Here is a 24,321-nt window from a genome sequence, read left to right on the forward strand (position 1 = left end):
TCAGAGCATGTTTGTTTTCAGACCCTGAACCAGTCAAGCTGAAATGGTTGGGACTGTCACTGGGGGTACTGCTGCTGGAGAGACACAAGGCAAGAGGTGGCTGTGGGACACCACCTCAGCCAATCTGCTACCTGAGGCCACAACCCCAGCCTATCTCATTGGTGATCCAGACTTGGGCACTGATAACACTGAGCGAGATGGACCAATGGTCTGACTGAGGAGAAGAAACCTTCATGTGCAGACCATTTAGTTGTGTGAAGACCTTCAGTCTGATGTGGTAGCATCCAGGCACAGGTTTACCACTCCAGTGAAAGTTAGGACTGAATACTCTAGCAGGAATGTTCTTCAGAGTTTGAATCCAATAATAATAATAATGGGAATAATGTGGAATTTTTGAATACAAACTGTTAATGTTTTGGTGCATAATACACCAGATATTACAGTAATAGGGGGAAAAAAAGACCTTTATCAACATAGCAATACCTGGCGATAGAAGTATTGATGAAAAAGAGCATGAAAAAATTAGTGAATATCAGGATTTAAAAATAGAAATCCAAAGATTATGGTGCAAACCAGCAGTGGTCATCCCAGTTGTGATTGGTACACTGGATGCATTCCCATAAATTCTTGAACTGCATTTAAAACGACTGAATATTGACAAAACTACTATCGGTCAAATTCAAAAAGCCACCCTGTTTGGTTCGGCATGTATTATGCATAAATACATGATGACGTCGTAGACCCCTGAGTGGGACCTGACAAGTCCAGCTAAAGAACCAGCAGCTGTGATATGCAAGAAATAATTGTAACCTGATAAGATCACAGCAAACAACCAAACAAAGATCCTTTAGGAGTTCAGACTGCAGGCTGATAAACATCTAAAACATAGTATGCCAGGTATAACAGTTCGCTGAGAAAAGGAAAAATCAAGTTTGGCTCATTGATGTTACAAACTCAGGTGACAGTAGAATTGAAGAAAAAGAACACGAGAAAGTGACAAGATGCCAAGAGCTGCGAATAGAACTTGGGCGTCTTTGGGAGAAGAAGGTCAGCATTGTGACAATTGTCACTGGAGTCCTTGGAGCAGTGAGTGGAAGTCTGAACAAACAACAAAACATTCTTGGCCTGGAACAAATTACACCAGCTCAGCTCCAGAAAACAACATTGCTTGGAAAAGCGAGAATCCTACAGCAATATCTCTGTGATTTCCAGGATCTTGGCTAGATCCCAAATTGCAGACTATAACCAGCCGAGCGTAGGTTGTGATGAGTAGTATAATAATAATAAAAACAAAAGAAAATGTGTGGTATAACAGAATGCATAACATTGTCATGTCACACCTGCCTCTTATAAGTGACTGGGGGAGGGGGAAACAGTGTCATATCCCATGTGCTGCACTACACATCATCAGCAGAGAAAGGAGCATAAGGAGTAAGAAATGGAGTAAGAAATGAGAGCATCAGTCGCAAAACTACACCAACCTCTTTTGGAAGGCAGGTCATTGCAAATGTAATGCCACGTTACTTAATATATATATAAACGGACATGACACATTTTAAGGTGCATAATATACCAGATTATTATAGCAGAAAGCAGAAAATACAGATCCATATTTAAAATATATCCTTGTTTAAAAAACAAGGAGCTGGTAGTCTAAATTTGAACAATGGGAGGGAAGAGCAGGAAGGGTTGAATGCCATGGTACAAATGCCCTCCCCATCTATGCTGGAGCTGGCTAGGAGTCTGTTTCTTTACAGCACAATCCTAATGCGGATTGGGCTGTCGTGTGCAACCTTTTTGTGGCAGCAGAAGCAAGTTCTGCTGTCACAAAATAACTGCTTGCTCCATTGGTCACCACTGTAGGAGCACTATTGTGCAAGGCAGCATCTGTCCACCAGCTGATCACCAGCCACCTGCCAGAGCAGGTAAGGCAATGGCGAAGGTGCGGAGGGGGCAAAATGGGGGGTCAAAATGGGCAGGGGCAAAACTGGTTGAGCAGGGGAGCATAACATAAGAACGGCCCCTCTGGATCAGGCCATAGGCCCATCTAGTCCAGCTTCCTGTATCCCACAGCAACCCACCAAATAGATAGATTAAAAGCAGGGAGGCTACAGGAGAGGGCTGATCCAGTGGTGACAGTGCACACTGGATCCTAACCCCTTTTCTGCAGCCTCCCTACCTCTGTTGTCTTCTCAGCCCTGCACCAACCATTTCGCTGGCAATGGTCCAAGGAGCCCCATAGTGGAGTGGGAGGCTTACAGCGGTGTATGGGATTTTAAATCTCTCTTTGTCTCTGAAATCTCCCAATCCTCCCTTCTGGATACTGCATGCCTGTTTTTCGCACGGCTGCATCAGTGGGAGGGGGGAGAAGGATAAAACTGGGCTCTTAGAGGAGGTGCTTATGGTGGATTGCTCACAGTTACACCAGCTGATGCAACAGTTGGGTGGCTGGGAACTTCAGTCTTTTCATCACATTAGAACCACCATAGTAACAGGATATACGAATTCAACCTTAGGATATCTTGTGAGCGGCCTCCTAATGTGCATTTTCAACCAAAGTGTCACCATGACAGAGGTGGTCTCTGTGGCAGTCATCATCAAACCTTTTCAAGATTTACAGGTTGAAGCTAACACCTTGCATCTGGAAACCCCCTGGAGTCAGTGTGAATTATAATGGACTCCATATGGGGGAAAGTGCTGAATGCAAAAACAGGCATGACTTATACAAAGGGAATTTTTCAAGTGAACATCATGTGCAACACCCTGCAATAATACATTCTGGAGGTGACAAAATGGATAGCTCTATTTAGTTATTTTTTTTTTATCAAGAAAAGCACTTCTGTGCCTTCTTGCCAAATCTCCCATCACCAAGATATTAAAAAATTGAAAAAATAATTAAAAGCATTATATTCTCTCAAATTCTTTCCACTTTTTCTCTCTTCTTCCTTTCCTTACTCTGCTCTCTGACAAATCAATAGATTAAAAGACATTATTTAAAATAATTAATAAACAATTAAATGCAACAGGACATTTCTAATTTTTTGTGACTCTGGGAAATTCTGGGCTTGGATCCAATTCTACAATCCTAGTCAAGAACATGGAGTAATGAAGAATTAATTTTTAATATTAATTATTAATTAATAGTTAATATTTTTAATGAACAACTTTTCTCATTATCTAGGTTAGTGCATGAGTGCTCCACAGTCTTTGACTTGTAATGTGTATATTGGATACATCAAATACAATGGGACTTTGGGAGTGAACATCTTACAATGTAAATCCATTACACAGTGACTTTCATAAGAAGTCCTGACAGGTACAATTTACTTGCAACCCGTCAATGTAGATTAGAGGGACATTAACCCTTTACCTGTGGGCTGCCATCGTGGGTAAAGGTTGTGGGTAAAGTCCACAGGGAAAAGGTTAATGTCTCTGATCATCTCTCATGCAATAGCAACATTCTTTTGAAGTGGAAGCATTCCATGAAAGTCTTGACATCTCAGATGAGATCAGCCACATGTGTGGATGAAGCACTGTAGAATATATGCTTTGTGTCAAACACCTGGTATGTTACACTTTATGGAAGTTATTAGGGTGAGGTCACTGACACCAGAACCCTTTCTGACATCTTCAAAGTTGTAATCACATTGCTCTCTAACACAGAACCTTAACAACTGAGGTTGCAACAAATGGGCTGCAAGCATAGCCCATATATATAGGGGTGTTTGAGAATAGTGTGTTGTTGTTTTTTTGCGAATTTTGTGATTTGAAAGGCAGAAAGCGACGTTGTGTGTTTTTATTCCCAGTTCTCATTCCCAGTTCTCATTTTTATTATTTGTAAACATTTTAAAAGTGTATTAGTCGGTGACTTAGATGATATAGGGTCAGCAGATGCAGCCACATTATGAATGCTAACTGGAAAAAGTAATCTTTTTTTTAATTTCTGGAAAATGTCTTAAACACAAACTGTGGTCGGATATTTTAAATGCAAAATGCGATGTTTTGTGTTTGTATGTGTTTTTAACAACAAACAAACAAACAAAATCCTCTCTAGCATTACTTGACTGGCTTGAAAGAAGGTTGTTGTCTCCACTCAATTCTTGGTGGGCAATTTCTTCCTGTGCAGCCACTAACACTACACTCGATACATGCAGGCTTGGGCAATTATGATCATATATTGTATTCTGCTTGTAGTGGTGCAACTTTGTCATCCATCAGGCAAGAGAGAAAATGATAACACGGGTGTCCCCTGGTGTCTGGGGGTACATTCTTGCTGCTGCCGTGGATACCGGAAACCACAGATAGACAGGAGGGTAATCCTGGAGGGTCAGAAGGGGGTAACATAGGAGGAAGATGCAGTGTCAGTACATTGCAGTATGGGATTCTCTTGCCCCTTTGCTTTCCATTGGATTGCATTGCCCTTCCCTTCTTGGGTTGAAGAAGTAGGGGTTTCAGTTGGGTGTTTGTTTGCGAAGCCCTCCTGGGGCAGAATTAGACTTCAAAGACAAGTGTTAACAAACTGTTGTGATAGACAAGAAGTTGTTTTGCAAAGTGCTCCTCTTGTGCACCAAGTGCCCTATCACCATAATTCCCATCACCAAAGTTCCCCTTTGAGCGATCAGAGAGGTATAGCCCCTGCCACTCAGTTTCTCAGTGGAACTATAGCCTCCCTGCCAGGGACTTAGTGTGCTGTGATTGGTTGCCATATGTAGTCTGTACCCTATGCTCCATTATAGGAAAATGGGTGGGGCAGGGGTGGCAGGAGATGCAATATTCTGCTGTTTTTCCCTTATGGGAATATTGCTTCTCATGGGGTTAGTCCTACCTATGCCAGCTTTGTCACTGGTATTGTGTTTTTATGGCACTGGGGGCACGTTCATTGCCTGATGAGAGGTTAGAATATGGTGCATGCTGACTCCTTGTTTTGCCCTGTCCACCAGTGGAGTTGCGCCAGCTGGTGGGCATCTACGGCGGTGGGTCTGTTGTTGCTCCAGCATATATGAAGATATAATGGTGTGTCTCAAAGAAAGGATGGGGTTTCAGGACGACTTGACAGCTGAATCAAGATCTGTTCTGGTGGCAAGGGGTGGCTTCAAAATGTTCCATCCCCTGTATTTGTTAAAATATGTTTCTGACTTGTAAGTCCTGGAACCATGGGATCACCCATGAGATGACTTGTCTTTAGTGTAATTTCCTTCAGGCTCAAAAGTTATTCCCTTGCATTATTGTGTCAAACCTTATGCAGTGGTGCTTTGTCCAGTTATCTCTATGCTCAACAGCAATGTTCTGATGGCCTCTGTAGCCGCCACCTCCTTGCCTCACCCAGTTCTCCCTGAAGCGCATGGTGGTGATTTTCTCTCTCTCCAAATTCTGCCCATTTCAGCCCTGCCTGCCCTTTCCTCACAGCTATTCCATCTTTGAACTTCATTCTGGGAGACTCTACTCCCCTCTGCCTTTCCATATTGCACTGGCATTCCGGGGAGGGGGGAATGCTAAATTTTGGAGAGGCAGAAACTCTGGTGTAAAACGGCCCCTTCTCCTTGCTTTCAGAGACAGTCGCAGCTGTGAAAGCTTGATCTGCCTTCACGGATCAACATGGACTTGCACCAGGTCCGGGTTAACAGTTGTGGCTGCTGGGGCTTAACCCGGGACAAAAGAGCAAATGCCCCCTTGCCCTGAGGCAGTCTCCAGCAACCCAAAATCCCTCACAAGATGTAGCAGAAACAGCACCAGCACTGCATAGCTGTGAGGGGATTTAGGTAGGACTGGGCAGTTACTGAGGTGTGAACTTCTTTATATATGCAATAATACGTAGATATTTCTCAGATTAGGCAGGTAATCCATCCAAACATCCCTCACTTGATTTCAACAATTATATATTTTTTAAAAGTTGGATACCATCCTGGGAAAAATTGTCATGTGTCCACCCTGCAATTGGTCATGTTGTTTTGATTTAATCTTTGCAATTTAATCATCTTGATCTACAAAAAATTACTGCAAATTATGTAAATGCTTGCAAATGTATCCTGAGTTTAAACTTTACAGATCAATTGTGCTGACTTTATGGTTTTATTTATATGATTTAGTTTATTTTTATTTAATTTTTACCTTGCTTTTTCAGCAAAAAAAAAAAATAGTTCTGAGGCCTTCGTTTCACAAGGATATTAAAGAGCAGGCTATGAAAGTAAAATAACTAAAGTTTCTTTAAAAATAAGACACAGAAGTTATTTATTCCATGAAATGTGTAAGGACTGTTTGAATCTGTGTGCTGGCAGAAATTCCTGTGTTTAGAGTGATGCCAATGAGGAAATGATATCTAGCAATTTATGAAAGGTGATACTGTGTCAACAGATATGCTGCGGGTTGTGACATGTGACAATAATCTTGCATGGCATTTAAAGCACTCAGACGATATACTTGGAAATGTTGGTTAGGATGATGGCAGAAAGGCCCCCCCCCCATCCCAGCACCTCCCTGATGGCATCTACACCCAAGAAAGCAAGCAAGGAAAGTCCATGGGAACAAAAAATTGCTGTGTGGGCTGAAGGGAGGGCTTTAGTTACAGAGGAATGGGGGAAACACAGTACCCCTTGTCAAATTTGAGAATTAGCCTGATATACCAGAGAAGAGAGAAAGGAAGGGAAGAACACTGTATGTCTTTTGCTTCTCAAGCACAAACTGTCAGGTCTGTCTTGCAACTATTTACATTTGAACAAAGCTCTGCAGCAGACAAGATACTAATGGCTACAGCAGGAGGTTTGTATTCTGAACAGATACTGTCCCATCAATCCTAAACTCACTTATTTGGAAGTAATTCCCATTTATAGATGACATTTCATCTCCCCCACCTCCCCCCCCCCAAGTATGCTATAAATTGAATCTTCATTTACTTCAGCTTCCATTGAGTTCAGTGTTCATTTTATAAGATTGGGGGTGTTAGTTGGTGCAAAGGGGCTAGAAATTTCACAGCTTCCAAGTTTTGAGTCTCCAAGACTCCATCAGACTTCAGGACCGGCATTTTGACCCACAGGCATCACCCTTTCAAAGCAAGTACAACACATCCTTGGGTGTGCAAGGGCTCATTTACTTTCACAGCAATCCCATCTGAGCAGCCTATAAATAATGACAAGCGGACAGCGTAATCCCTAACTCTTCATTGAGGCAGTGCAGCCATCCCCGTGCTGGCTCAGAGTGTTGCAAACATGCCATAAGGCAAGTTTGAGACTACTCGCAAGCCAGCAGCACCGGCCCAACAGCTACACATATTTAGAAGCAACTTTGAGCCATGCTTTAACTTTAACTCGAACAATCCACCATCTGTGCTATTCCTCACTCAGAGAGTAGGAGCATATTGTGTGTTTTTGGTATAAATGCATACTTCTCACATATGTGCCTGGGTGTTGGATCCACATATACATACATACATAATTTTGATTGCCATTTCTGAATTTCTTCCTAGGGTGTGTACCTTTCCCCCAGAGGAGACCGTTGTAGAAAGTGGCAGTGAGGGAGTCCTATAGAAACTATAAAACAGTTTACATTCTGTGTTAATATTGGTTTAACAATCATAAAAAAACTCATGAATGTTTAAAAATTATACACGTTCAGCTGAAATATTAAACACTGGCAGTTTTTTCCTTGGATTTTTTAGGCTTCATGAAAGCGAGGCAAAAACTGTTTTATGGACTCTTCACTTACCCAGGTCACTCTTAAGCACAAGAGCTGCCAACCAGCCAAGGTTTCTCAAAGGCTAATTGCAGCTGAAAGGGTTATTTTCAGGTGCATGTCACCATTTGTTCGTGGTGAGAGCTGTTTCTTCCCTTTTGAACTTTTGACTGCTGGCTCAAGTATTCTAATGTGTCAGGCAGACTGATATTTCTAGCTGATGCAATGGGGAACACCCACTTCCAAACCAGTTGAAATTTGCCAGCAGCTGTATTGAAGTGCATAAAGGGGAAGGTAGTCTTTCATGAACATCTCTCAGCAGAGTCATTAACTTTAATCAGTCATAAGTGTTAAAAACTATCATAGTTAAATCAACACCCATTGGATCCCTGCCAGCAGAGCAATACATTTCCCCTAGCAAGGTGTCTTTGCAATCCTTCCAAGCTAATTAGAACACTCTTGTGTAGCCGACATGCTTGCATGAATTTAAAAACTGGGGGAATATCATCAGGAGTGCTGAGAGAGAGGAAGGGCTTGGAAAAAGCACTGGCTACTTGGGCTAGGATACCAAGTCATTTCACAGCACATTGAAAAGGTACTACAATTGTCAAGGCACACCATCTGTTTTTTGACCATTGACAAGGCACACCCCACTGCTGATGGGGGGCTCACATTCCCCAATGGCCCTACTAATAAACGACCCTCCCCCAAACTCCCACAGCACACCTGCAAACTTTTTGCAGCACACCAATATGCCACAGCACACTGGTTGAAAATCACTAATCTAGGATGTGAGAGGTCCTGGAATCACAAACCCATTTTCCCTGGGGGCTGGTATGGTAAAGAACAGCAATTTCCAACCATAGCTCCACTGCATAAGGAAAAATCCATCTGGGCACAATGTAGTGCTTTCCGTTCTGCATCACAGCTTCCTATCTTTCTAACTGATCTTCTCAGAAATTCACGCCAGGCAGCCACTACCACTGCCTACTGCCCCAGCAGGCTCTGTGTCCCAATTCCCAGGCAGAAGCAAAATGAAGACACCTGTTGAAATGCCCCCCATGGGGTATGAGATACATTCCCAGTCCTACATAGAGGTGATGGAGCCTTTTACAAGGAGAGCAAATTTCACTGTGGGTGCAATCCTAACACGCCCTTGGGCTGGCGTAAGCCCCTTGCGCTGACCCAGGAGGTTGCAGACGTGCTGTAACTCACGTTTGCGCCTCCTTGAGAGTCAACTGGGCCGGTTCAGGGACATGTGCCGGCCCACAGAGTCTCCACCCCAACCTGCAAGTGGAGGCTTGTGTAGGCCAACCTCAGCCGTTGCAAGTGTCTGGGGAGGGAGGGGAGGAGGCGGGCGGGCGGGAGGCATTCTGGGGTGGGAGGAGGGCAAGCAGAGGGTGGTCCCGGGGGTGGGCAGGCAGGGAGCGAGAGATGAGTCTGGGACCTGGCAGATATGCTGGATCCTAGCCCCCGTTCCCAAGCAGTGCGTTCCTGAGCATCCCATTGGGGCTACAGTGGCTTACCTGGGAATAAGGGGAGGAGTTTCCCCTTACCTTCCGTTGAGCCACTTTCGGCCCCTATCTTGCCCTGGATACAGCGCAGGCCTCCTCGTGGATAGATTGGATTGCACGATGTAGAAGAACAATGTATTTTTGTGCCATTCCATAGTTTGGACCTTAGTCAAACTTTAGAATAGGATTGTCCCTGTGCTGTCCCTGTTCCACGATTCATGGAATAGGTTCGTGACAGGCTGAAGAGCTCCTATATATATATATATATTTTTTTTGAAGGAGTAATGTTGAAAGAGACATAGGAAGCATGTATATTTTTCAAATACGCCAGTTTGTTTTCTTACTGTTAACTTTTAATGACCATGACAACTCAGCAGGAAGGGAGGTTGAACAGGGATTCTTTCAGTTTCTTGTTTTGGGGCTATCAAATATTCTAATACATTTGGCACAATAAAATAAAGATAGTCTCAAAATAACACCACTTTAGAAGGTAGAAGAGTAAATTTCCTGCAATATCCCTGAATAGCAGGTGGTATTTCCTGATGTATTGTTTATGACCTTCAGGGAAACATGTTTTGAGCTGACTTTGGAAAATTAGTACAGCATCAAGGTCCATCCTTCAGAGCAAAACAATGGGAGGTTGTTTTAGAGAATTGCTGGATGAAACGGACAACTACGGTTTAGCACTCAGACATATGCTTGTATACCAGGGCATACTGAAAATGCGCTGAACTTCTTTCAGAATTCAAGGGGTACAGATTTGAAAGGTGTTGAGTCTGCTTTTGTGGAACAAACTGACATCTAAACTAGCAATTTTCAATTTTTTTCAGCTTAAGGCACCTGACAAGGTGTAAAAATTGTCAGGGCACACCATCGGTTTTTTGGCAGTTGACAAGGTACACTGTGTTTCTGGCATGGGGATCAAGTCCCCCAAAGGCCCTATCAATAGGGTTAGTTTCAATCTGTGATTTTCAACCAGTGTGCCGTGACACTTGTGTGAACATAAGAACAGCCCCACTGGATCAGGCCATAGGCCCATCTAGTCCAGCTTCCTGTATCTCACAGTGGCCCACCAAATGCCCAGGGAGCACACCAGATAACAAGAGACCTCATCCTGGTGCCCTCCCTTGCATCTGGCATTCTGACATAGCCCATTTCTAAAATCAGGAGGTTGCGCATACACATCATGGCTTGTACCCCATAATGGATTTTTCCTCCAGAAACTTGTCCAATCTCAGATCGAAACTACCGTATTTTTCGCTCTATAAGACACACCTGACCATAAGACACACCTAGTTTTTAGAGGAGGAAAACAGGAAAAAAAAATATTCTGAACCAAATAGTGTAATAAAATATGTCTCTCCGCTGCTCTGTTTCCATGCTCCTTAGCATATTTTACTACCTCTAGTTTAAAAGGAATTTTATATGCTAGCCTTTTCTGCTTTATCATCCTTGCACTGGTAGAATGAGGTACTGTAGTATTTTTCTGCAAGTGCATTGTCACTAAGAATTACATTTGCATTACCATTGAGCGCCTGCATTTGCATTACAATTTGCATTTGCATTACCATTGCATTTGCATTTGCATTTGCATTACCATTGAGCGCAGGCAGGACCCTGGTCAGGGGCAGAAGCACCTGCCAAGGAGGCTCTGCTGCCCTGAGAACGCCTGCAGCTTTGCAGTATTCGCTCCATAAGACGTACACACTTCCCCCCCCACACACTTTTTTTGGGGAAAAAGTGCATCTTATGGAGCGAAAAATACGGTATTCTTCACAAGCACAGTATTTGCAATCGCATTTCATTTTATGGAAAGATGGGACAGTTTTGTCCCTGGGAGCGAATGCTTCCATTCTAAAAACTTAAACAAGGATACAAGCTTGTTCTTGTTCATGAAAACAAAAGCAAAAAATAAAAAAATAAATACTTGCATTCCTTGGACTTCCTTCAGTGAGCACAGAATTACGCACTTGATTATGGGCAGATGGCAATTGTGGAAATAGTTCACTGTCGTAGTTTTTAAAATTGTATTTATTTATGAAGCAGGCTCAATAGTCACTGAGTCACTTGATCTTTTCCCCAGTGGTCACTTTGCATTCCATATGAGTGAGCGCATAAAATACTTGTCTATTTAAACAGTGCCCCAGCCAGCATATGTTCAAATTACATCCAGAGTAGACTTGAAAGCCATCCCTATTTTTAACTCCTCTTTCAGACAAGTTGCACATAAAAATAATTGATTGTTTGAAGCTCAGCACAATACTTTAGCCCACTTTCACAAGAGATTTTTAAATCTGGTATTGAATTTCCCTTGTCTGCACAATGGCATTGCTTCAACTTGCCTTATGTGTGTTTAGCAGTTAAACTTTCCTGCCCTCATTGAAATATCTACTACATTCTAATTCAGGGGCCTCCAGACTCCAGCCCACAGGCTGGATCCAGTGCACATGACAGTTGCGTCCAGGTGTGGTGCTGAAGCCTTACCAGTCCACCCTGCAGCTTCCACGTTTCACACCCGAATGTTGCTGAGCCTTGCTTCCCCTGGGAAATCGGGATATAGGGCCTTCAGGGGCAATTTCCCGGGAAAGTGGCTGCCTGGTGCAAGGCTCAGCAACGTTCAGGCGCAAAACATGGAGGCTGCAAGGTGAAACACCATGGGCCACAGTTTGCAGACCGCTGTTCTAGTCCAGGGGTCTCTAAACTTTTCGGCTGAAGGGCTGCATCAAATATCTGGCACAATGTCAAGGGCCGGAGAAAAAAACTAAGTATAAAACTTAAATAAATACATTAGAGATGGAACTTAGATGAATGACTGAAATGAATGAACAAATGGGCTCAAATGTCCAGGATTTCTCTCAGCACCAACACAGCCCAAGAAATAAAGCTCACACACTTAAATGGACCCTCATTCCCCCACCCCACAAGCACAACTCTGGTTGTGTTTGGTCAACTAGGCCAGAGGCTCTAAGGCAGTGGTACTCAAACGTTTCCGGCCTGTGGCTCCCTTAATCCCCGTGGCTGTTGGCCATGACTCCCCATCATGTTCCTGAGGGCTGGAAGTGACATCATTAAACAGGAAGTGGCCAGAAATATTTACTATATTAATATTAATTATATTAATCATATCATTAATTAAATGCAGATCTTAAAACTATATTATTAATACACAGCAATATACATGCTTTATAAATGATCAGCTGCTGATCACTGTTGGAGACAGGATGCTGGAGTAGGTAGATTTTGTCTGGTCCAGGAGGACTCATTTTTTAAAACTTTGTAAGCATACCAATAGAATTGTTTTATCAAATGAAGTTTGTGAACAACCAGTCTGACCAACATTACACACACACACACACACACAACCTGTGGACCCCAATCCAACTAGTCATTTCTCCCATTCTCCTTAGATAGGATTGAACCCTATTAATTTAATATCATTAAATTTTTCCAGCAGCTGGGGAAAACAAAAATAGTCCATGAAAATATATCACAGCTGATAAGCGTTCGGAGGCTGATTTGTCTCCTATACTAGGAGATGCACAGCTCAAGCCTATGCATGTCTACTCAGAAGTAAGTCCCATTAGAGTCAATGGGGCTTACTCCCAGGAAAGTGTGGATAGGATTGGGCTGGCAATCACTTCATCAATGGCTGATAAATATTCCCTTCAAATAGCAAGATTCATAACTTTAAAAATACAGCCTCTGCTCTTCAGTCAAACAACAATAAATCAACCCTTTTTCTGCTCCTGGCCAAGTAAAGTGTGTGCTTGTCTCTGTCCCCCCCCCCCTTTACCAACTGCATGGAAACAACTTTAAGGGGAGGGGGAGGAAAGCGGGAAGGTTTGGAGATCGAAAGGGGGGAGTGGAAGAGGGAGGGGCTTGAAAAGAGAGATTTCACTTTGATGAGAAGCGATCCCAGGCTGGGAACTAGGAACCAACCAGACAAGCATCAGCAAGGGTTTCTTTCTGACAGTCAGCAAGGACTGCCAACTGAGCATACTCGGTATTTGCCAGCTGGAGGGTTGGAGTCGAAGAGGACACAGAAGGTGGCAGCCTCAGGAGGGAGAGGAGGGCGGGCTGCAGCAGCACTCTCTCAGTCCCTCTTGGAGGGAGCAGCTGAGCAACCCCCATTTCTTCTGCTTTAAAAAAAAGCATAGAAGACGGAGGGGCTCTGCCCAGGAATGGTGGTGTGACTGCGAGAGGACGACCTGCGCCCCAGGGAGCCTCTGTGAGGTTTAATAACCCAGGGAGGTTATTAAACCTCACAGTTAAATAACACTGCTCTTAGGGGATCAAAGGCTGACCACGGGCCAGATGGAGGCTCTCCGCGGGCCGCGTCTGGTCCCCAGGCCAGGGTTTGGAGACCCCTGTTCTAGTATAAGAGAACCCATGCCCCCAGGAGGAGAGAGCCAATAGTTACCTGAAGATAAAGATAATAGTTGGCCATCTACACAAGGCCACTTTTCATCACAGACACTGGATAGCATGCATTTGTGAAATCATTTGAATTAAATTGCCATTTAATTGGAAGCTATCAGTCAATTAAAAATGGCTGGTTTCTATATTCTGTGCAATAACAAGTACATGCATGTATGTTTTAAAATGCTTCAGAGAAAAAAAATGCACTATTAGGAAATGTCTTTTGGCTTGTGATTACTTTTGCTGCTGTCTTTTTTGATCATATGACTAGATGTGAAGGTCAGAGTCGTAGAACTGAAGCCTCATAGAGACTTCAGGCAGCAAATCTGCAACAACTAAATTTGGAAAAGCATGCAAGGCCTTTTTTAGAACTGCCAGTGGCCTTATTTTTAATATTCCATACTATGTTTATATTTTCAACAAAGTCTGTCTGTGGAGTCCTTCCATATTCGGATCATATTCCAAGGTGACGGTATGCAGAAAATCGTGTGAGGATATGTCAACATAGAAGATGAGAAATAAATGCACATGTCATAGAAAAGCCCCCATGTAAGGAAAGATTCTGGAAGCTGTTCCAGAGCTTGCTGGTCTCTCCAACTAAGGTATGGACATTGTACTCCTCATGTTACATTGAATCATACCTTCAAACATGGTGATGTGCCAGATGTCATCATGTCTTATGCAGGAAATAGTCCTTCAATAGTCAGCCTTATCTGGTAGCTGGTGAAAGGCAATGATCTTCACATCTCACCCTTGACATTCTTATTGTTTGGTAGCTGTTGAGCAGTAGAAATCCAACTTTTCAGCCCTCTTGTCTTAAATGGATAACATAGAATCATAGAGTTGGAGCAGGGCTATAAGGTCATCTAGTCCAAACCCCTCCCTGGAGCAGGTAAATCCTCCCTGGATTGCTCCCTACTTGATTTTGAAACACTTTGAGGCTTTGTTGTTGTTGTGATGACCAAATAATCTTTGATTTTAGATATAGTAGAAACCAATCACTTTTAAAGATAGAACCCCCATTTCTGCTACTAAAGGAGACATGTTTAATGCTTCATGAGCAGATTTGTGCTGCAGATGAAGGGACCTTAGGACACCCTGGTAATTCATGATATATACCTATTTGGTTGACCTTACTTGCTAATGCGACATGTTGCACCCAGATGGCAAAAATCAGTTTATTCCCACTGAATGTTAGAACACGTGGTTGCAAAGGGTGATGCCCTTGACAAAGAGAAAATAAAATAGCTGTCAGCTAAGTACAGAAGTTTCACTAATATCCTTACCTCTGATCACAAATTAAGGCCAGCCAAAAAGGTTATAGAGATAACATTTTTTGGACTCAAAACAGAAAGGGGAATGTGGGGTCCCTAACTGAAAATAGTGGCATGTTTTGGAAAGATGGAGAGATACTGAAATCTCTGCTGATCCTATACGGTGGCGTAGCTGAGGGGGGCGGAGCACTCAACCAGGCAGGGAGGGGTGAGCGGCCCCTCCCTTCGGAGCCATTCCTGGGGGGGCAAAACAGAGCTGTACGGAGGGAGCTGAGAGAGGAGCTGAGGGAGCCGAGCGAAGGGAGTGTACCTGCAGGCTGAGTGCTCTGCCCCCCCCTGCAGCTACGCCACCGATCCTATATGAGCAATTCATAGCCTAATCCTATCGACCCCCCCCCCCCCAGTTGATGCAGCTGTGCCAACAGTACGTGCTTCTCCTTATGGTGGGGAACAGTCATAGAGGTGCCCTCAGGGTAAGAGAACATTCATTTCCCTTCCCTGGGAACAGCCTATGCTTCTGCAATGGGTCTCCTGGGTTCTGTGTCAGCCATTTTGTTGGCATAGAAATGAAGTGAAAAAAGGGAGCGGGAAGGCGCATAGGATAACCGGCACGTGCAAGTGTCACCAGTAACCACCCCTCCAGTCCCCATTCCGCATCCCACTCGTCCCCCCTGGTAACTCACCAGTGCCGTTTCCTTCCCCTCCTCTCTGGGGTTGGCTTGTAATTCAGACACTTCTTTTGAGTGAATGATGGGCAGCTCAGCTGTTCATCATCTGTGGGTTGATCTGAGGCTCAAAGCTGCCAGCAGCCGTCTCCTGAGATGTAGCCAATGCAATACAATTTATTTAGTCAGTTTCTGGAAGTGAGCCAGAATTAAAGTTTTCAGCCTCACCTGACTTATTCAGACAGAGACAAAAAGCAGATGATAAAGCTTTCTTCGCTATAGGTATACAGGTGATGATGTACTCACTGCAGGTACTTCAGTCATTTCAGGGGGGTAACGTTTTAACCAGTGAATAAATAAATATAGCAGTCGGTTTTCTCTAACATTGAACCATGTTTGCAGAAGAGAGGATATAATTCTGCATGTGTAGGTACTATGACTAGAGGTGCTTGTTTCTGGTGAGTAAGATAGGATTACAGCCTATGTCTTACTGAACACAATGGGCTTACTTCTGAGTAAAATAAATAACACCATTTTTAAGCACTTCTGACTGTGGCTTAAATGGGTAAAAGAATGAGAAGAAAAAGATTATTTTTATAAGTTGCTGTGAATGCTGTGAACGTTCCCAGCTTGGATGGGCTCCATCCCACATAGTGCAGTGAAGTATAGTCAGTGGCATAGCTGGACGGGGGTGCAAAGTACTATGTTTTGCAGGGAGCCTCACCACAGTGTGCAGTCAGCCCCTCCCTCTCCCCTTTGGAGCCATTCCAGGTGGTGGCAGCAAAACAGAGGTGAAGGCAGGGAGGCAAATGACTCCGTTTTGCTCCTCCCCACCCAAATGGCTCCGAGGGGGAGGAACCCCTTGCATGCTGCAGTGAGGCTCCCTGCAAAACTTAGTGCTTTGTACCCCCTCTAGCTATACCACTGAGTATAATAACATAAGTACAGCCCCACTGGATCAAGACATAGGCCCATCTAGTCCAGCTTCCTTTATCTCATAGCGGCCCACCAAATGCCTCAGGGAGCACAAGAGACCTGCATTCCAACACTCTCCCTTGCATCTGGCCAGTTTATCCACGAGGGCAATTGGATGTCACAAGTGTTCAGCTGAGGCAGATGCTGTCTTCCCTCTGCAAATTCCATTTCAACTGGTCGAATAAAAAACATGCTGCCCAATAGTATTGTTATTATTAGAAAAATTTATATCCCACCTTTCCCATGATGAAGCGAATGCCCAAGGTAACTTACAACGTTCCCCAATAAATGCATAATGTATAACAATTAAAATCATTCACAAACACATGAGAGAGAGAGAGTGTGTGTCATGGGGGGGTAACTATTTGGTCCAGAAAAAAGCAGCCAAGCTTCAGCATTGTTGCAGAGGTACAGAGGGCAGACATCCGTTTATAGTACTATACAATATTTTGTAAATTTCAGGCCAAGTAGATATAGTAGAATGAAAATTGAATCTGTCTGTTTTTTAAGGAAGTTTTATGTTTTTAAAAACTACATAACTTTGAGTACTGTGAATCAGAAAGCAGTTAATAAATTTTACAAACAAGTAGAAAATATTATTATTATTATTATTATTATTATTATTATTATTATTATTATTAACAGTATTTATATTCTGCTTTTCAACTAAAAGTTCACAAAGCAGTTTACAGAGAAAAATCAAATAACTAATGGCTCCCTGTCCCAAAAGGGCTCACAATCTAAAACATGCAATCTCTATTCAGAAAGTATACACCTATTATGCAGTATATAGAGATGGCACAAATTTCCAACTTTTTTGGGTAAGCACACCAAGCAACATTAATATCGACAGTCAAGAGTTGTGTGTTACAATAATTGCATTTTCAGCATTTGCTGAATGCTGAATGCATTTGCATTTTTCAAGCATGTTTGTTTATGTTGCATAAATTGTGCTGAAGGGAAGCCATATAGCACGTTTGTGACACTCGGCGCCAGTGCTGGGCTGGTGCTGGGACCACAGGATCAGGCCCCTATTTTCCCTGATTCACAAAGCAAACATCAAAATAAAAGACAATTTTGGAAGCAGAAGCAGAGGTGGGTGTTCACTGGTGGCATGAGATTAATTCCATGAATGTTACGCACTTCTGTTTTGTCACCAGTATCTCAACAAACACAACCATCCAAGAATGATCTTTCTGTGTGAACATCCTTCCTTCTTCTTCTTTTTATACACAGAAGATGCCTGAAGCAAGAGAATGAGAAAGATAAAGCAAATAAGGAAGGAGAATGGTAATAAGATACCACAGTTTTTAGCTGTAGTTTGAGCTGTAGCTCAATTTAAATGTGGCTCAGATTGCCAGTAACAAAAAATTGTTACCATATGGGTGCTATGGTGTCCTATAGGGGCATTGAGAAGGTCGGCCAAGGCAACATTTTGACAGTGCCTGATATAAGAGTGTTAGGGGGAAAGTCGAATATATAGCAATCCATCTATAGAGGAACATTCTTCCTAATTTCAGTATGTCAATGAGAGGCATCTGTGCCTACCTATGCCGAGATGTGGATAGGCATCTATCTTGACAGATATGAGGGATTCGTGTCTCCAGTGAACAAAAGCTATTTTAAAATACATTTTAATATATCCTGCTTTTGGAAAAAGCACTTGTCAGAGACGTTTTCCTCTCAATGAACAATGCTCCAAAATGACTTTCTAGATACAAAGGGAAGGCTTACAGGCATCTCATGGCTGTACCACAATTCATGGCAATGAGATTGGTTGGGAACTTCAGCAATTTTAGAGAAAAAAATAATAGTCCTGCATGTTATTTTTATTAAGAATATTTATATAAACATATAAAGCTGCTTTCTATGGTGTCAGACTGTTCGTCCATCTCCAGCACAATTCTGTGCATGTCTACTCAGAAGTAAACCCCACTGAGTTCATTGGGACTAGGGTGCAGCCTCACAATCCAATCCTATCATTTTCCCCGCCATCATGTGCAGCCACACCAAAACGTGGCTGTGCTGCTTACGATGGTGGGTGGGGCGCTGATTAGTAGGCTTGGGAGAGGTAAGGAAAAATATTTTCCCTTACCTCCCCATAAGCCTCCCAGGCGCCACGGGGTTTCCTCGGACCTGGACCATCAAAGCCACCCCAGATGAGTGTGAACCTGGGGAACTCATCCAGGGCAGAGCCTCCTTGTTATGGCCATATATTTGTCAGGAAAGCACAGGGCCCGGGGTGGCCATCCCAGTTGCCCTACCCAAGGAGGGATTCCAGCTCCTTAGCTGGTGCAGGTCCGAAGAGAAAAAGGGGGTGTGTCAGGAGATGAGGAAGGGGATAGCATATTGGCATAAGTTGTGTGCCCCAGAACACCCATACCAGACTTGCCTCCTCCCCTCCCTGTTCTCTGCTCCACTCTGCCAGCTCACCTCACCAGTGGGCCTTCCTCATTCTGCTTCTGTGCACAAAGACTCTGTGTCCTCTCCGGTGGTGGTCCACAAGCACATGGCTACAAGTGCTTCCAGATTGCTATTTATGACTGTCAGAAAGCACATTCCATCTCTGGAACTCAAGCAGATCGTGCCTATAGGATTTGGCTGTCAATCTAGCAGTGTCCACTCTGTCTGACAGCAGCTCTCCAAGGGGTCATACAAAGATATTTTCTAGCCTGTTACCTGAGGTTGTTTTAAGTGGAGATGCAAGGGATTGTACTTGAAACCTTCAGTATACCAAGCATGTGCTCTGCCACTAAGCTTAGCTATCTCTTCTCACCCACTGCTGCCACCTGCAGTTGATGCCGTTTGTGATTTCAACATGAATTTTCATCTGTGACTGATGTTGTGATTGCATCTTGAGAACGCATTAAAAATGATATCTAAGTGGAAGAAAAATATGGAAAGGAATGGGTTACGGTTTAGTGAGCAAAATGAACAAGGAATAAAATACGTTAGCAGGGATTGCGTTTAGGGTACCCAAACGCAGCAAGAGTCTCTTGAGTCTTTCCAAAGAAGAACGTTCAAGTAGAAAGAGTTTGGCCCTGAGCCACAGGTTGCCATAAACTGCTCAGGGGCACCAACTTTTCCTAAAGGAGTACTTGAGACACAGAGATAGCTAATTATAAATACAGATTACACCGCAAAAAAGGTTTGTATTCCATAACTCATAGGAAATAGTTGCAGTAAAAATGTATGTGAATAAAAAAATAATAGAATATATAAATGCAATATGATTTATCATCATTCTCCAGTGCAATTACTGTACTATATTTTATTGGTATTTTGCTTTTTCTCCACTAAAGCCAATTGTGCATCAAAAGCTCTGGCAAAGAGTCAGTGTTCAAGACAAAATGCTAACAAAAAGAATAATAAAATGTAACCCCTCTCCCACAAAAAATATCTGTAAAGCAGATTAATTTGCTACCAGGTTAAATGCTCTTTGGAATGTTTAGATGGTGAATTAGTCAAAGTGATGAGTGTAGCAGGATAATATTTGGAGACATTCTTTCTAAATTATAGGTTGCCTACTGGAGCAGTTGGAAAAACTATGAGCCCAATCCGACTCCAGGTCAGTTCTGGTCTCCTGAGCACTGCCTGGGAGACGGCCATCGCCAGAGTGCCGCGAGGCACTTTGCCATGGCCAGAATGACGGAAATGCCGGTTCTGGCCCTCTGCGCCAGTTGGAGGAACCCCGGGAGCTATCGGTGGTTAAGTTCCCACCACTCGACAAGGAGGCATCCCTCAGCAGGGGGAAGGTGGGGGAGCCAGGGAGGGACAAAACTGGGCAGGGGAGGGAGAAGAAGAGGGCGGTTCAGGCCCAGGAGGAAGGGCTGGGATGGCAGCAGAGGCTGTCATCATGTCCTATCCCCCTTCCTGCGCGTGAAAGCCCCACACGGGTTGATTTTGATCTGTGCCAGCAAATGAACTGGTCCAGATCCAATAGACCCATAGCAACTGCTGGGGCTCAACTTGAGTAAAGGAACTAATGTTCCCTTACTTCAAGGAGACCTCCGACTGCCCCCACAGGATACAGCGGCAGCCATTTGGCACCACTGTACCGCAGCATGGGCAGCTCTATTCGGATTGAGCTGTATGACACTTCACTGGATGGTTATTCAATGGATCCTCTTATCTGAGGGCTCAGCATCCTCGGCTTTGAAGGCCAAGCTGTTGACCGGAGGCCCTCAGAGGACGGCCTGTACTCCATGCTTCACATCAGACTTTCTCCAAGTGGAAAGCTGAGTGACTGCCTCTTTCCCTCCCTTTGCCATTGCTGCAGCTTTCGCTACCATTGGCAGTGACTGTCCAAACTCTGGCTCTGGCTGCCATATGAAGTGTGCACACTTCAATAAGGAAACATGGCAGAAAGGCAGAAAAACAAGACCCCGAGAGCTCATCAGGTAGCACCAATATGGTACAGGGCCAAACCTAGAGCTATGGTACAGGCTAAACCTGGTAGCAGGTTAGGGCTGGTGCATTGCTCAGTTTGAAGGGAAGTGCAGTGCAGGAAGGGATCTCTTGCCTAACCGAAGACTGTATCTTGTTAGAAGTGTCAGCACTTCTGCCCAGCTGAGTATGTTTGGGACACCTTTGTAACCGCATGGCTATTAAAGAATTAAACCTTAGACTCTTCTGTTACGAGGATAGAGCCAGGCTATACTCTTGTTATTTTTAGTTTCTTGCTCAGTTGTGTTCCCCGCCACAATAAAGAAGCAGGCTTGTTTGATTGCGATAAACAGTAAGAGTTATTTCTTCTGGAAGCTGGGGCCGATTACAAAAATCTTGGAAGGGTCACTTGCTTGAATGGGTGGTGTTTTGTGCGTATGCCTGGAAATGTATTTGGAAGTGGAAAGGTGTCATCCATGCCTTCATTTTGGGGAGTATTGCTATTTTTCATAACTTTATAGGTAAAAGTAACATCTACATTGCAATTGGCTAAATGATAATGTACTCCCACAATGCAACCTCATGAGATTGTGTGGGTTTTGCTATAAATCTTGGCCCAGAAGACTTTAAGAAAAGTCAGTTTAACAAACCAATAAATATAATTTGAATCATCCTACTTGTATCACTGGTATTAAAATCTGTATATTGAGCCAAGTAGAACAAAAAGGAGTTGGAATTCCTCAAATTTTGCCAAAATTCCCTGCAGGTTACTATTATTCTGGTTTATGAGTCTATATAGGGTACTATGAAATCTCTTTAGCAGTATAAGGTTAGGATGGTTTCCAGCCACTCGTAGCTCTCTGTGTTCACAGATACCAGGGTGGCTAGTTAATTGCAAACACAGAACACAAAAATTGTGACCTTTTGTTCCAGAGACCAGGGCACGTCCTTCTTCAGTAAAAGGACAAACTCCACTTAAAAGCCTGGTTCTATATCCTTGAGCCAGGTTCAGAAATACAATTAATTTGATTTTAGGGAACAGCAGTAGGCTGTGGAATCAAACATGTTGCCCTTCCCCCTTTTCTTTTACAAATCCCCCAACCTGTCTTCTACCTGTCTATGGTATTATCTGCAGCTATTGTCAACCTGGGGGGGAAAGGTCCTGGGTGCAGGCATGCCCCCATATCTATAGGGGATCTGTTCCTTGCCCCCCCCCCCACAGATACGGAAACTGCAGATACAGGGGACGCTATTTAAATACTGTAGCAGGCTCCACACTCCCCTGTGCACCCATTCCATTACGTTTGTTCTTGTGTAATAGCACTGGAAGCACTGGTATTTCTTCCTTAAACCGAGCGAAACTCTTGCTAAATTGAGGAGCAATGTGCAGGCAATGAGCCTGCATGCTACAGAGAGGAGATTAACTGAACATTAACAGGAAGCACTTGACAGGTTGGCAACCTTCAGTCTCGAAAGACTATGGTATCGCGCTCTGAAAGGTGGTTCTGGAACAGCGTCTAGTGTGGCTGAAAAGGCCGATTCGGGAGTGACAATCCCTTCCACACCGGGAGCAAGTGCAGTCTGTCCCTGACCTGTCTCCCTGGCTATGGGCCTTCCTTCTTTGCCTCTTAGCCTCAGACTGTTGGCCAAGTGTCTCTTCAAACTGGGAAAGGCCATGTTGCACAGCCTGCCTCCAAGCGGGCCGCTCAGAGGCCAGGGTTTCCCACTTGTTGAGGTCCACTCCTAAGGCCTTCAGATCCCTCTTGCAGATGTCCTTGTATCGCAGCTGTGGTCTACCCGTAGGGCGCTTTCCTTGCACGAGTTCTCCATAGAGGAGATCCTTTGGGATCCGCCCATCATCCATTCTCACGACATGACCGAGCCAACGCAGGCGTCTCTGTTTCAGTAGTGCATACATGCTAGGGATTCCAGCACGTTCCAGGACTGTGTTGTTTGGAACTTTGTCCTGCCAGGTGATGCTGAGAATACGTCGGAGGCAGCGCATGTGGAAAGCATTCAGTTTCCTCTCCTGTTGTGAGTGAAGAGTCCATGAGTCGCTGCAGTACAGAAGTGTACTCAGGACGCAAGCTCTGTAGACCTGGATCTTGGTATGTTCCGTCAGCTTCTTGTTGGACCAGACTCTCTTTGTGAAGGAAGCACTTACCTTAACAGAAAACACTTAACCTTAACAGGAAGCACACAACCTTAACAGGAAGCACTTACCTTAACGGAAAACACCCTCTAGCATGCAGGCTGATTGCCTATTTTTCAGCATAGCAAGAGTTTTGCTAGTGCTTATAGCACTATTACACAAAAACCAAAGTAATTTGGGGCCCACTTGTACTCTCCTAAAGTCACTGTTAGAACCCTGATTAAAATCAGTTGGTTTTAATGAAATGTGGAGTATGTTTGATGAATCATTCCCTTGGATTGATTTTGGTTTGCTCCTCCTTGAGCAATCCAATGAGCTTAGTCAATTGAACTGGGTAAGAGCGTGTTGGAAATCCCCCCACCACATACTCCATCACTTCAGGCAAGACTCAGGCAAGATCTGTTACTAAGTTACCCTAGTTTACAGGGTGGTACTAAGGATTACTAAGGTAATGTATGTGGATACTTCAGAAAAGCACTATATAATATTAAATATTGCCATAACACATCATGTTCTTTATTGTATTTATTTATTTATTTAGTTAGCTAGCTAGTTTGTTAGTTAGCTTTCCCCTGGGGGCTGGGGATAAGAATAGGCCCTCAGTTTGGCTGTACTTGTCCTAAGAGGCGACTAAACAGCCACCGGGTAGATGGGACTCCTTAGCCTGGGAAGGCAGCTCATCTGAGAGAAGGAAAACTCTGATCCCAAACCTCCACTGCCTTGTGGCTACATCCAGTTATGGAAAAGGCTTCAGGAGTCAACCTCGAGGCAAAATCCGGAGCCGGAGTCCCTGAGGCCGTTCATGGCTGAACACAGTCACGTTCTGGCAACTCCTGCGACGCCGCTGGAACCAACCATATTGGCCTCTGCCTTTCCATTGGACCATTTCAGCGACGTGGAGAGGGGGGATTTGCTGCATGGGTAACAGTCTGTCCTCCATACCTACTTTACCCAGGCTTCGCGCACTGGAGAGACACTCTGTTCCAGAACCACCATTCAGAGCGTGACACCATAGTCTTCCGAGACTGAAGGATGCCAACTCAAGTTCGTTTGTTCATTTAGTTACATATATAGTCTGCATTCTCCTTGTGTATCAAAAGGCCCAAGGTGGCTGACATTAGCATTAAAGTACAGTAAAACTCAGTCAAATACAAAAAGAGCTGTAAAAAGCAAACAATAGCAACAACAACAATAAATAGGTAGAGAACAAAAGTCGCAAAAAATACTGAATGCACAAAACTGTGGAATGAACCAGAAACAGCTTGAGCCCC

The sequence above is a fragment of the Tiliqua scincoides genome, chromosome 7, assembly GCF_035046505.1.
Source record: "Tiliqua scincoides isolate rTilSci1 chromosome 7, rTilSci1.hap2, whole genome shotgun sequence".
NCBI lineage: Eukaryota > Metazoa > Chordata > Lepidosauria > Squamata > Scincidae > Tiliqua > Tiliqua scincoides.